This window comes from Carlito syrichta, unplaced genomic scaffold (genome assembly GCF_000164805.1).
Source record: "Carlito syrichta isolate Samal-C Ts95f unplaced genomic scaffold, Tarsius_syrichta-2.0.1 Scaffold313381, whole genome shotgun sequence".
In the NCBI taxonomy this organism is placed as follows: domain Eukaryota; kingdom Metazoa; phylum Chordata; class Mammalia; order Primates; family Tarsiidae; genus Carlito; species Carlito syrichta.
Window position 1 is genome coordinate 919,360 of NW_007257477.1, and position 14,850 is coordinate 934,209.

A 14,850-nucleotide genomic window follows, 5' to 3' on the forward strand; every position below is an offset into this window, starting at 1 on the left:
TCTGTTTGTAGAGAGGACAATTCCTGGGCCCTTGCTGAAACCCAGCAAGCAGTGGCCTTTAAAAATGGCATCCTTATACACAAGCAGATAAATGAATAAAAGTATAAAAACTCAGTGCCAAAAATGGTGCTGGAACAACTGGACATCCATACGCAAAATAATGAACCTCAGCCCATACACTGTAATTTATATGTAAATTCACTCAAAATGGATCACAGACCTAAACATAAGTCCTAAAACTTTAAAAACTTCTAGAAAAATACATAAGAGGAAATCTTTGGGACCTTGGGTTAAGGTAAACATTTCCTAGATAAACCCAGAAAAACAATCCATAAAAGAACAAATTGACAAGTTAGACTTTATCAAAATATTTAAATTTCTGCTCTTTGAAAGACACTGTTAAGAGGATGAGAGCTAAACCACAATTTGGGAGAAAATATTTGTAAATTATATATTGGATAAAGCACTTGAATCCAGAATACATAAAGAACTCATAAAACTCAATAATAAGAAAACAATCTAATTTTTTAAAAATGGATTTCATTACTTCAATAAAATACAGATGGAAAATAAGTACATAAAAACAAGCTCAACACCATTAGTCATTAAGTAAATGCAAATTAAAAGCACAATAAAATAAGACTACATACCTGTGGCTCAAATTTGAAAATCTGACCACACTCTGTGTGAAGATGTAGAGAAACTGAACCTTCCATACATTGTTGAGAGGACTGTACAATGGTACCAATATTTTGGAAACAGTTTGACATTTTCTTTAAAAGTTACACATGCACCTACCATTTGATGCAGCCATTCCACTCCTAGGTATTCACTCAAGAATAAATAAAACATGCCCATACCAAGATTTGTACACAAATGCTCACAGGAACTTTATAATAGCTAAAAAGTAGAAATAAAATGCCCATCAACTGATTAACATTTTTAAATGTGGCATATTCATACAATGAAATAGTATTCAACCATAAAAAGGAATGAACTACTAATGCATACAACAACATGGAATCCCTATGAAAGAATATATTCTGTATGACTCTATTTATATAATACTCTAGAAAAGGCAAACTAATCTATAGTGATAGAAAACATATCTATGTTTGCCTAGAGACAGTGTAAGGAAAACAGCAAGAACAAAATTTTTAAAAGGTAGCAAGATAATTAAATGAAGAAAGAATACTCTTTTTTAACAAATGATGCTGGGACAACTAGATATTCACAAGAAAATTAGATCCCTAGTTCATAAGATATGCAAACATGAATTCAAAATGGATCACTGACCTAACTATAAGAGAAAAAATTATAAAACTCTTAAAAGAAAACACAGAAGTAAATTTTCCTAACCTTGAATTAGACAATGGTTTCTTAAATACACCATCAAAAGCACAAGTGACAAAAATAAAAATAAAACGGACTACATCAAAATTAAAACCATTTGTACTACAAATAAAACTATCAACAAACTGAAAAGACAATCCATAGAACATGCGGAAACACATATAAATCATATATCTGATAAATGATTTGTATCTAGAATGTATTAAAAACACAACTCAATAATAAAAAGACAAATAACCCAATTTTTTAAATAGGCAAAGGAGTTGAATAGGCATTTCTCCAAAGAAGATATACAAATGACCAAAAAGCACATGCAAAAATGCTCAACATCATTAGCCACAAGGGAAATGCAAATCAAAACCACAATGAGATAGCCCTTCAGACCCACAAGGATGGCTATAATAAAAAAGACAGACAGTAATGAGTGTTGGCGAGGACACAGAGCCATGTGAACCATTGGGCATTGTTGACTGGAATATAAAATGGACAAAAACTTTGGACAAGTTAGGCAGTTCCTCAATAAGTTAAACACAGAGTTAGGAGATGACCCAACAATTCCACTCCTATGTATATCTAGGAAAACTGAAAATATATGTTCACACAGAGACTTATACAAAAACACTCATAGCAGCATTATTCATAATAGCCAAAAAGTAGAAACAATTCATATGTCCACTCATTGACGAAAGGATGAGATGATAAATTGTGATGCATCCATACAATGAAATATTTCTCAGCAATAAAAGTTAAGCACTGATACATGCTACAACATGAATGAATCCAGAAAACATGACACTGAGTGAAAGAAACCACTCACAAAATATATGATTCTGTTTACATGTAAAATTCAAATTAGGTACATCCATAGAGTCAGAAAACAGGTCACCAGTCACCTAAGACTGGAAGATAAAAGAGAAGTGAGGATTAATTGCTTAAAAGGTTCCCTTGTAGGGGATGAAAATGTTCTAAATTTTCATTTTTAAGTATACGTCATTTTTTTGTATGTTAATGGCTCGATTATTATTATTTTTTTTGAGTCGGGGTCTTACTCTGTCACCTATGCTGGCGTGCAATGGCATGATCACAACCATCACGGCTCACGGCAGAATGGCTCAATTTTCTAAAAAAGAAAGCCCTCTGTGATCTACATGATAGAAGCCACTTTTCTTCTTTGAACCTTCCCCTAACTGAAATAATTCCCCCGAAAGTAATCCTTTGCCCATGCTCTTTCCCTTTCTACCAATCAGAAAATCTATCCATCCACAGAGCTTCGGCCCTCTGGATTCTTTAGGTTGTTTCTACTATCCTATACTCTGAGTCCCTGAAGACCTACTCTGTGCCTGGTTAGCAGCTGCCCTTCAGGAAAGCATTCCTCAACTTGAACGACTCCCCACACGTACCTTCAGAGCCTTGAGTTCTAGTCCCAAGTAACCTTCTCCTCAAAGAGGAGGTTGAACCCACATGATTCGATGTTGCCTCAAATACTACACCTCCCCATCTGAGCCTATCCCCCAACCCCACACCAGGGTTGGATAACAACAATGCTAGGAACGACCCGGGTTCTGGTGCTAACTCTGTCCTGACTGGTCTGTGACGTCGGATAAGCCATTCACCATCTCTGTGCAGTAGAATCACTGGCGGGGGGGTGAGTGAAGGAGGTGATTATATAAATATCTATATAGGCTGGGCTCGGTGGCTCAGCCTGTAATCCCAGTGCTTTGAGAGGCCAAGGTGAATGGATTGCCTGAGCCCATGGGTTCAAGACCCGCCTGGGCAACTTGGCGAGACTTCATCTCTACAATAAATCAAAAATTAGCTGGGTGTGGTAGCGCGTGCCTGTAGTTCCAGCTACTTGGAAGGCTGAGGCGGAAGGATCGCTGGAGCCCAGCAGGTCGAGGCTGTGGTGGCCGGGAGCGGCCACTGCACTCCAGTCTGGGTGACAGAGTGAGACTCTGTTTTTTTTTTTTTACTTAATAAATAAATAAATATATATATATATAAATATATAGAAATCCAGGCCCCACCAGTGATCTACTAACTTCAAATTTTAGCGGGAAAAGGGAAAGGAGTCTGGGTCTCTACTATTTTTAAATGCTCTATGGGAGACTCTGATGTAGCTGGACCATGGACCGCCATCTAGGAACCCTCAGACGGATGCTCTCTGAGTGCCTAATTCCAGCTTGAATCACATTCACAATAGCAAAATAATGGAACCAACCTAATCCCATATGTCCTCCTAAAGCTTCCAGTTGTGATTACTGAATCACTGGAGCCACTATAATTCTAGGTTCCCAGGCTAAAAAACCTGGAGCCACTCTAGCTGGAGCCACTATGATGAGCTATGTCTTTCCTTTCTGTTCCCTCCATCATTCCAGGATTCCTGTTGCTGCAGGATCCCTCACGTATGCTTTCTCCTACAATCAGGTGATACCCCTGCCAAAAATGAATCAAGCTTCCTTTCTAAAGTGTCACTCTCATCAACATTCCCCTTCAAAGCTTCAACTGACTTCCCAAAGCCTTCAGAATAGACTCATCCTGCTCCGCCTGGCTTTCAGGACCACCTGGGATCCCCTTTCACTGCCTCCCCTCTAATCTATCCAAATTTATTTTCAAAATTCCCTTCTCTGGTTTATAATCCCAGCAGTTTTGGAGGCTAAGGCAGGAAGACTGCTTGAGCCCAGGAGTTCACACCTGAACAACAAAGCAAGTCCTTGTCTCTACAAAAATATTTTAAAAAAAACAAAACATTAGCCGAAGTGGTGGTACACATCTGTAGTCACAGCTACTTGGGAGCCTGAGGTAAAAGGATCACCTTAGCCCAGAAGTTGAGGCTGTGCCATGATGGTGCTACTGTACTCCAGCCTGGGTGACATTGAGAATTGCACTCAAAAAAAAAAATTCCTTTCTTTGAACCTGTTCTCCTAGTCAGGCCTGGCCCTTGGCTCCACCACTCAGCCACGCCTTTGCACATGCTGTTTTCTCTGCTTGGAAAGCCTGTTTCTCTTCACTGCACTGTCTATTCATTCATTCATTCAAACTTTTCCTGAATTACTTCAGGGTTGGGACCACTGCCAGGTGCCCAGAGTTTCCCAGGGTAGCTTTCTAGGGCTAAAGGTGGGATGGGCCCACCTTGAGGGAGATGACACAGCTACAGGAGCAGAAGGGAAGGAGTGGCACCAGGAAGATCCTGACATGCATGTTGATCCCACCAGATTCAAAATTCACTTCTCAACTCTTTTCTTTTCTTTTTTTTTTTTTAGATTCATGTGCACATTTGGTACATGAACATATTATGTAGCTGTGGGGATTGGGTCTCAGGTGGCCCATTCCCCAGATAGTAAACATTGTACCCAAGAGGTGATTTCTAAACCCTAGTCCCCCTCCCCACCTCCTCCCTTATTGGTGCCCCTGGAGTTTATTATTTCCATCTGTGAGATCACTTGTTTCCCACATAAAAGTGAGAACATGCAGTGTTTGGTTTTTTGTTTCTGAGTCAGGTCACTTAGGATGATGACCTCCAGTTCCATCCATGTTGCCGTAAAGGACATGATTTCATTCTTGTTGATGGCTGTAGCACTCTATGGTGTATATATACCACAACTTCTTTAACCAGTCAGTTGTTGATGGGCATTTAGGTTGGTTCCATGATTTTCCCATTGTGAATAGTGCTGCAGTGAACTGCAGTGAACATACGAGTACAGGTGTCTTTTTTATATATTGATTTATTTTTTTCTTTGGGTAGAATCCTAGTAGTGGGATTGCTGGGTCAAATGGTAATTCAATTTTTAGCTCTTTGAGAAATCTCCATACTGTTTTCCATAGAGGTTGAACTACTTTACAATCCCACCAACATCAACTAGTACCTTAACACTTATCTAGACCATTGGACAGTTATGCAAGTTTTCATACACATATATATCCTCACTTGCAACGTGTCTGCAAGCTTCATTCCAGCAGGAACTCACACTATGTTCCCCAAAGGACCCAACACGGTTCCTTGTACCAAGGAAACATTCAACAAACACCTGTTGATTTGAACTAATGAGCTGTATAAGGTCATTTGACCACCTCAACTTCCTCATATTTAAAAAAGGAATGATAATATTTACTACAGAGCAGAATACTGTGTGACAGCACTTTGCAAAAAAAATAAAAACACTCCAAGATGGCTCTGGGGAATGCCAATGGCATGTGGATGCCAAGGGCTCACCACTTAGAAATTATATTGTTTGCTTGAAGTGCCCTCTGGGTCCCCAGTACACCCACCCTACATCCCTAGCCAAAGTTTGCTTTTCCTTGGCATCACTTTGCAGGAGTTGACAAGTCACTTATATCCGTGGCTCAGTGTCCTTGCTTGTGAAACAAGAGGGTTGCCTAAAAATTGTCTAGCTCTAATGTTCCATGATTCTAAACAGGCTTGGATAAAAGCCTGCACACAGGACTCAAGGGAAACACTCATTTAATTAACTGGTAATAATTTACAGTCATTTCCCTTCATAAAAGGCACGAGAATTGATCACAGACAGGAAACTTCTAGCTACACAATATTCATTTCAGCCTGGTATAAGCAGAGGGATCTAGCATATTAAAAGAAAGGTAGAAGATTCACCTAGACTCCAGGGGCTTTGAGCAAATTCTATGATAGAGAAATCAATGAAATTCAAATTCTTGGCTAGGTGGTTCTTCTGTTTTAATTTTTAATCACTTTATGTTATTTTTTTAGAGACGAGATCTTGCTATGTTGCCTAGGCTGGTCTCAAACTCCTAGGCTCAAGCAATTCTTTGACCTTGGCCTCTCAAATTGCTTGGATGAGTCACCGTGCCTGGCTGGTGGTTCTTTTTTTTTTTTTTTTTTGTAGCTTTAAAAAATCTTACTCTAGGGATAAATACAGAAATCTAAAATCATGATAAAGCATTTCACAATTCTCATCCAGTTCAAACTGTGAGCCTTAAAAATGTGAGTTTGGTTCTGGGCACAGTGGTTCATTCATGCCTATAATCCTAGCATTTTGGGAGGCTGAGGTGAGAGGATCCCTTGAGGCCAGGAGTTTGAGACCAGCCTAGACAACATAGTGAGATCCTGTCTCTACAAAAAAATAGTAAGGATAATTTTAAAAATTATAGTTCAAATTCCTACAAGAAAAAAAACTTTTTACAGGACTGTACCAATAACCTATACAAAGACATGCAGCTGTGTTCTTTAATATTAAAAATAACAGCTTTGTCTTGAGCGTGGTCAATATGACAGAGCCCTGCTAAGTGCTTGACCTACATTATCTCTCACCTTCCCCACTTGCGAGGTAAATATTGCCACCATTTTTATACAGGTGGAGAAACAGAGGCTCAGTGAGGCACAGAGTTGGATGAGGTCACACAAGCAGCGAAGGCCAAGCCATCATTTGGACTCTGGGATGATCCCACACAGGTGCTGCACCAGCCTCACTCGAGGCTGCTGTGATGGCAGCTGCCTTCAGGTCTGTCTGCTGCCTTCTGTTAACCCAAAGTCAGCCTGCCTGTCTTCTGGAGCATGAGGTCATCACATCAGTCATCTCCCTAGGAGCCCGGGCAAGACTCATGCCATCAGCACCTGAGGGTGCTCCTGCTTCACTGCCAAGGTCAGTGGGAGTGTCAACAGCCTGACAGTGTTATTCTATGGCTCCCAATGGTGGCCTGAGGCAGGAGCTGCTAGGTAAGACTGTGTTGGGGCCAGGGACATGAGGCAGGCAGTTTGGGTCCCATTAGTCAGCTGCCGGGAGAGACCAAGTCAGCATCACATGCTGCAGACACACAGGTCCTCTCGACGTGGGAAAGGTTTTAAAGAAAAAGAAGGTGGACGAGGCAAACCTTCCATCCCTGCTGGTTTTCTACTTTCATCTCTATAGAAATCAGATTAAGTTTTACATGTTAAAGGCACACTAAGAAGTATCAGAGACCACCAGAAGATGACAATCACAAAAACTGAATGGAAAAATGGGTCGTATCAAACCAAAATGGTTTAAAATGAAGGAAAACACTATCATTATTTTAGTGATTAAAACCTTGGTGCATCTATTATCCTGCTAAATTTGAACCCTATGTTAGGTGGGGAGGAGAGCGAGGGGTAGCCTCAGGCTAAGACCACAACTCTGACCCTGTATACAGATCACTTGGGCAGGTCACCTGGCTTCTGCATCTTAAAAAACAAAGAGTGAGCCAGGCAGGGTGGCTCAAATCTATAATCCCAGTATTTGGGGAGGTTGAGATGAATCACTTGAGCCCAGGAGTTTGAGACCAGCCCGGGCAACATAACCAGATCTTGCCTCTAAAAAAAAATACAGGAATTAGCTGAGCATAGTGTGGCACACCTGTACTCCCAGCTATTAGGAAGCTGAGGTGAGAGGATCACTTGAACCCAGGAGGTTGAGACTGCAGTGAGTCATTGTGCTACCACACTCCAGCCTAAGCGACAGAATGAGACTCTGTCTCAAAATTAACAACGAAAAAGAAGAGTGGACTATGCCTTTACATCCTTTTATATCTACTATTCTAAGATTCCAAGTCATAAACGGTTTCTGAATTTTGCAGAGCAAAAAAAAAAGGCTACTAAAGAAACTGTCTCTACAATACACACTTCAGGCTCACAAGAACTCTTCCCCACCCTCAACTGAACATACCCACGTAGTCACTATACACTTAAATTTAGAATTATTTTATCTCAGATCCTATTACTCCCAAGATCCAGCCAAAAAAAAAGGTGTATCTTCTGGCAACAGTAAAATTCTTTTACTTAAAAATTAATTTTTCAAAGTTTCTCTGCCCATAATGAAAAAATCAGGAATAAAAAGAGATGACTGAATACCTCTGAGGACCAAAATGTTTTTTCTCTGCCTAGAAGACAGCCAAGGTAGAAATTATCTGCTATATGTTATGAAGGTGGTGGTAGAGGTGGTGGTATATGAGTGTGTGTGTATCTCAATCTTTAACTTCAATATCTGAGGAACTGAAAACATAAATTAAATGAAAGATGTCCTTGGCTCTTCAAAGCACTCCACTGCAACTCCTCTCCTTTAATCTCCTAGGTTCTTTAACTCTGAGCGGGAAGGCCTACCTACACCACCTTTTGTGAACGAGGACAGAGGCTCTGGAGGGATATGCCCAGTCCATCAGGAGGTCCAGAGCTTCTACTGCTCCTGATAGACCAAAAACAGCAGGTTGAGTTCTCCTGCAGAAGTCAAATGCCTGCCCAGGAAACCAGCAGAGGACTCTCAGAACAGTGCGGGGCTACTGAGCAAGACCCTGCCCCTAGAACTAAGAAGACACGTTTGTTCTTCTCCACTAAGGCATCCCCGAGGAACTCATGTCAGAGCAGACTCTGGAGGGACAGAGGGGAACCAGAAAACAGTAATCACATGTGCCCTCCATGTTGTATGTCCCCTACATCAAAGGACACTTCAGAAAGGCACTTTCTATATGAGCTCAACTGTTCCTTCTCTTTTCTGCTGGGAAGATCCTTCCAGAGAGGGAGCACATTCTGTCCTTGCTAGGAAGTGGTATTACTTAAAAAGGACAGGTATGACTCTGACTGGATTGTAATCCTGCAGCCTCACAGCCTCCTTCCTTTTTCTCCACCTCTGGGAGTTGTGGGGGGAGAGGGGTTGACATCCTTCTCTGTGGGGGGTGACGGGGAGAACCTCAACAAGAAGGGAGAAATATTAGGAGATGAAGAGTACAGTAAGTTTTGCCACAGTTGCTAAGCTACTTTTGCGGAATAAATAAGAGTATCTCAAATATTTGCAATGAAATAATTAGTCCTTTCTGCCCTGCCCCCATCTTTACATATTTTAAATTGAAGATATCAGTGTAAAAAAAAAAAGGATATAAACAAACCCAGCATAATTCTACACTGTTGACTGTCACTTTCCACTGTAATGAAGAAAAAAGCAAAACCTCTAGTAAAAACAAAGCTAGGAGCAAGTCAACACTACACATTTAGCATACCAAAGCATTTCAAGATGTTTTACAGACTTGTCTACTTAATTATGTAATACTCAGTCTCCAGGCCAACTTTGGAAGACTGAATCTGAGAGGGCATGAGAAAATACAACAAGCCCAGATGTCTATCCCAATAGTTACTGTATGGTAACACCTTCACTCCTTTTGATCTTCAGGAGAGAAGGAGAGAGGAAAAGTTCCACAAAAGAAGGGACATTTGTGTCAAGCCTAGACACTGAGGTAACAGTTTTCCAGTGGATGCGGGGAGGGGAGGCACCCAAACAGAGGTGAGCATGTGCAAACTGCACAGGGTTGCACATGATTAAATGTGACCTGTGGATGTGAGACAGGTCAGAAGTGGGGCTGGGGAGGAAAGCGCAGTGGCTCACTGATGTTTAACAACCATATGAAGAGAGCAAACAAAAGCAGAGGGAAAGCCAGAGGAGGATGGAATTTGGGCCTGGGGCCTAGATTGGGGATCAGTAAACTGTGGCCCAAAGGCCAATTTCACTACCTATTTTTGTATGTAAAGTTTTATTGAAACACAGTCACACACCTTTATTTACATGCGATCCATGGCAGCTTTTGTTCTAACAAATGCAGAGATGAGACACTGTGAGAAACCTTAGGACCCACAAAGCCAAAAATACTCTCTGGCCCCTTACAAAAAAGATCTGCCAATCTTTGTTGCCATTAATCAGTCAGGGAACTCAGGGGGAAAGAGCCTGTTTCAGAAGGAAGGAAATGAGTTTAAATTTGGACACAAAGGTACCCAAATAGAAACATCTGGCAAGAAGTAGAAATAAAGACAAACTGTAGAGTGAAGATAGGGCTGAGGTTTTTGGGAATCTTTCTCAATAGGTGATCATCAAGAGCCACAACACTTTTCAAGAAAGAGCACAGAAAAGAGAGAAAAAGCAAATTCACTTAGTAGGTGAAAGGCAGAAGAACCCGAAAAAATGCAATTTGAGAAGTGGGAGGAGTCACTCAAGGTCAGAGGCACCAGAACAGGGGAGCAGGCAGCTTCAGAAAAGAGGCAGGAGTCACCCAAGTTCACTGTCAAGGGACACAGGGACAAGCAGCTTCAAAAAAGAGGAGAAGTCAAATGCTGTGGAGGAGGACTTCAAGGGGTGCCCAAGTTTGGGAAACTGGGGGGGTTGACAAGTGGACTTCTTCCATGATAGCCACCCCATCTTCAGCAGTTCTGTTGTAAAGTCCTTCTTATACTAAGTTAAAGGCCATCCATATCCTTCTAATCTATACTTGCGAATTTAATTCCTCTTCTAGAATTTACCCTGCCAAGATGGGGAAAGAGAGAGAGTTGAGAACAGCACAGAAGCAGCAAAGTACATGTAGTTCAATTAGACTATCTGTAGTTTAATTAAATTAGAAGGTAAAGCTAGAAACGCAAGCTGGGCAGAAGGTTTTGAATACCAAGTTAAGAGCTGAAATTTAATTTCAACAAACCATACTAGTAACAGTCCTTAAATAACAGGCTGGACAAGCTAGAGGGGAGGTAGATTGGACTTGAGGTGCCAGACTCCATTAACAGGCTATCTCAATGCTACAGGTGTGGGTGGTAGAGGAGGTAGGGAAGAAATATTACAAAGGAAGCTCAGTAGTGCTTGGTGGCTATGGGTTAGAGATGATGAAAAGTCCGAAGGGGCTCCAGCCTCTGCCTCTGGAAGACTGGAAGACTTATCCTGGAAGAAGGCAATCGAGAAGGTCAGCTGATTTGAGATGATTCTAGTTTTTTAAAAATACGGATTGTGTAGGGAGACATTCAGGTAGAAAGGTTTGACAAAAAGATAGATGGGGCCTGAAACTCAAAGGGCTAAGCTGAAGGCAGAGTTGCAGGAGCCATCCATACAGGATAATGGAACCCCAAGACAGCTGACCTCAAGGAGAGATTAAACAAGTCAAAGAGCAGAGTGAAAACCAAGGCCATGTTTAGAGAATGAGAGAAAGCAGAACCAGCACAAGAGAAAGAAGAGTGACTGGAAGGTACTATGTCTACCTTGGGTACTCCAAGCAGTTTCTCACCCTTTCCCATTTATCTTCACAACCATCTTCCAAGCAAGGAAGAGTATGACATTATCCCCATTGTATGGCACAGTCATCCAGGGACAAGTGACTTAATAAGCTGATGGGAAGTTGAACTAGGTATGGATTTGAGGGTCACAAGTACCATTTCCCATGCTATGAATAAACTCTCAATCCATTTATGATTTTTTCACAAACCTGGCTAATTAATATTTGTCACACAAGAAGGTTTCCTAAAGTTTACCTGTCTTACTCTCTCACTTCTTACTAAATCAACGTTTGCCTCTTCTTGGGAACTAGTTTCACAACCACAGCTGCAACCCAACTAGTGCTTCAGCCAGGTGACAACTTGACAGCAGACCAGCTTCTGTATAGCAGGTGGATTTAAAACCAGACAGATTTCAGATGCAACTGGTTGGCAGGACTCTCTACAGGACTGTTAAAACAAATGGTGAGTTGAGGCCCAACAGGAGATTTCCGTTAGGGCTGTGAAACTGTTCTATATGATACTAGAGACACAGCACTAAGCATTTGTCCAAACCCACAGAACATTACCACACACTGAACTTGAATGTATGTGATTAAAGATTCAATATATGGAATGCAGATTGCAGTGTGAAGATCAGCTGTATTAAAATGGATGAAACAACCTAAATGAAAAAAGAGAAAAGGTGCTAGCTAAGCAACTTTGGAAATGAGCAGAGACTCTACAACTAAAGTCCAAAGGAACTTCAAATAAACACTGAATGCTAGCTGATAAAGTTGTTTCTCACGGGGTATAGGTTAACCATTCTGAAACCACTACATATGTCAATAAATGGATGGTGGATGGGGGAGCCAGTTTTTTACTGGTGGAGTGAGAGTTTTGCAGACTAACAAAGGGGAAAGGCTAGAATGATCTACGTGGGATTGTGCTGGATTTGGAAACATTAGTATAAACTCAAGTTGAGCTCAGTAAAGATATAGATGGTACATATAGAAATACTTATGGATGCCAGGCATGGTGGCTCACGTCTGTAACCCCAGCATTTAGGGAGGCTGAGGCAAGAGGATTACTGAGCAGGAGTTCAAGATCAGCCTGGGTAACTTGGCAAGACCTTATCTCTACACTAAATCGAAAAATTAGCTGGCCGTGGTGGCATGTACCTATAGTCCCAGCTACTTGGAAGGCTGAGGTGGAAAGATCACCTGAGCCCAGCAGGCCAAGGTTGCAGTAGCCATAAATGTGCCAGTGTATTCTGGCCCGGGCAACAGAGTAAGACTCTGACTCAACAAAAACAATTACAGATACATGTATATACAAGGGCTCATATACATCGGTTTCCCTGTTCCATCAGCTGAAGGGGCCTAAAAGCAATGATAACCCAGCAGCACCAAGGACATCCAGTGCCCAGAACTTGGTTTCTAATACCATTCTCCAGTAAAAGGAACCAGGATTCCTTGGAGAAACAGCTGATTCTAGGTATGGGGCAAAGAATATACAAAGTGGGCAGGGGCCTCTTATAGAAAGAATAAGAAAGTGATTTTTTTTTAAAGTGAACAACACAACAACAGTAAAAACAGTGGGGGCTATGTCACAAAGGGATACAGAGCCAATTAAAAGACCTCCCAAAGACCAAATCTGAAACAACTTAAGCAACAAAATGTAGTACTGGATTATAACCTAAATTATAAAATAAAAATCTGTGAATCTATGCTCATAGGAATAAATGATCAGATAAGTATATACATAGGGGAGAAGAGACCAATCTACCAAACAGAAGAATTACAAATAACATATATACATACCCCTCCTCCTCACTCAGGGAGGTGGGCTGTGTGTGTAGTGACTTTCTTCCCAAGAGAACAATATGAAAAGAGGGGGAAGGGTAAATTTATGGGAGAAACCTGGCAAACATTATTTCAGTCACGTGATCAAGGTTCACATTGACTGTCTGTTAAGTCATGCTCATAGCATGTATGTAGTAAAAAGCAATAATGTAATTGATATAGCATGTTGTAATGAAATATGGTACTGTATCTCTGTGGTCTTATAACCCCTATCTAACCAAAGAGAAACATCAGACAAACCCAAACTGAAGGACATTCTACAAAATACCTGACTAGTACTCTCTAAGCTGTCAAGCTTGCCAAAACCAAGGGAAGTCTGAAAAACCATCACAGAATAGAGGAACCTAAGGTGACATAATATAAATATAGTATGGTATTCTGGATAGGATTCTCACCCAGAAAAAGGGACATTAGGTAAAAACTAAGGAAATCTGATAAACTATGGAGTTTAATGAGTAATAATGTATCATTATTGGTTCATTAGCTGTGACAAATGTACCATACTATATAAGACATTAATAATACAGAATACTGAGTGTGGGGTACATGGGTGCTATCTCCACATTATTTCTGTAATTTGAATACTATTCTAAGATAAAATGTGTATTTAAGAAAAAATCTTTTAAATAAAAACTGCCTCTACCAAGCCTTAAATCCAGCTAACTCTCAGAGAAATTAAAATCTGAATTAGTAACTGATGACTACAGGTGATAAATTTGATTCTTTCACTAGCTGGATGAAAAGAAAGCCAGAGGTAGCAGTGCAAAAGAATACCTGACCTTTCTGGATAGTGTATGTAACATGACCATGTTAATGCTAAGTCATCCCCTGTCCCAACTGTCCCCAGCTGGCCAGTGTCACAGCACATTCCACTCTGAGGCAGTTTTCATATGCAGTGTTTAGTGTAACTCCACCCCCTTGGAAAGACTCACAGTGAGAACCCCAAGACTTTTTAAAAATAAGTATTCCTTTCTTCAAATTTTTTTTTAGATAAGTTGTTGCCAGTGTCTTCTCTTAAGCTAAAAATAGAAGCAGAAAAGAGAAAGCGACAGATAAAAAGAGAGTGTGTGTATGAGACAGAAGAGGAGAGAGAGAGAAACCGGCAACAAGCTACTTCCAAAGAACATCTGACATAATAAGCACTTTCTGGAGCTAAGCCTGAGTGATATCATGTCCATTGCACTATCTGATTTCAGGAAAAGTTGCAAAAATCTGAACAGAAACTCCTTATCCAAAAACAGATAAAAATTTGGAGCAGGTTTCCAAGCCCCAGCCTTTCATTTTTCTCCCCAGTGCTAAGGGAGTAAGAACTACCAGAACTTCTCCCAGCTTCCCTGGGTCAGAATCCCCTGATATACTTATTGCAAATGCAGGCCCCACCCCAGGCCTAGTGAACCAGCATCCACTTAACAAACTCCTCAGGTGAATCTGACACCCACTACAGTTGGGCCACCACTGGAGTTAGTTCTTCTGGCACTGTTCTCACCACCACCCCCGCCCTTCTCTTTTTCTCCAACAATCAAAGTGTAAATATACGTATATACACACACACATATACATACACACACACACACACACAAACATATATATATATACACTCACATATATACATACATATTGCTGCTTGCAGATATTATCTATACAGTGTGGGGA

General features: G+C 40.9%; 1 protein-coding gene across 1 annotated transcript in view; it reads right to left on the bottom strand.

The window, feature by feature from the left end:
• PRKCH (protein kinase C eta) overlaps positions 1-14,850 on the bottom strand; it is a 236,760-nt gene that overhangs the window by 175,185 nt on the left and 46,725 nt on the right. The window lies entirely within an intron of this gene.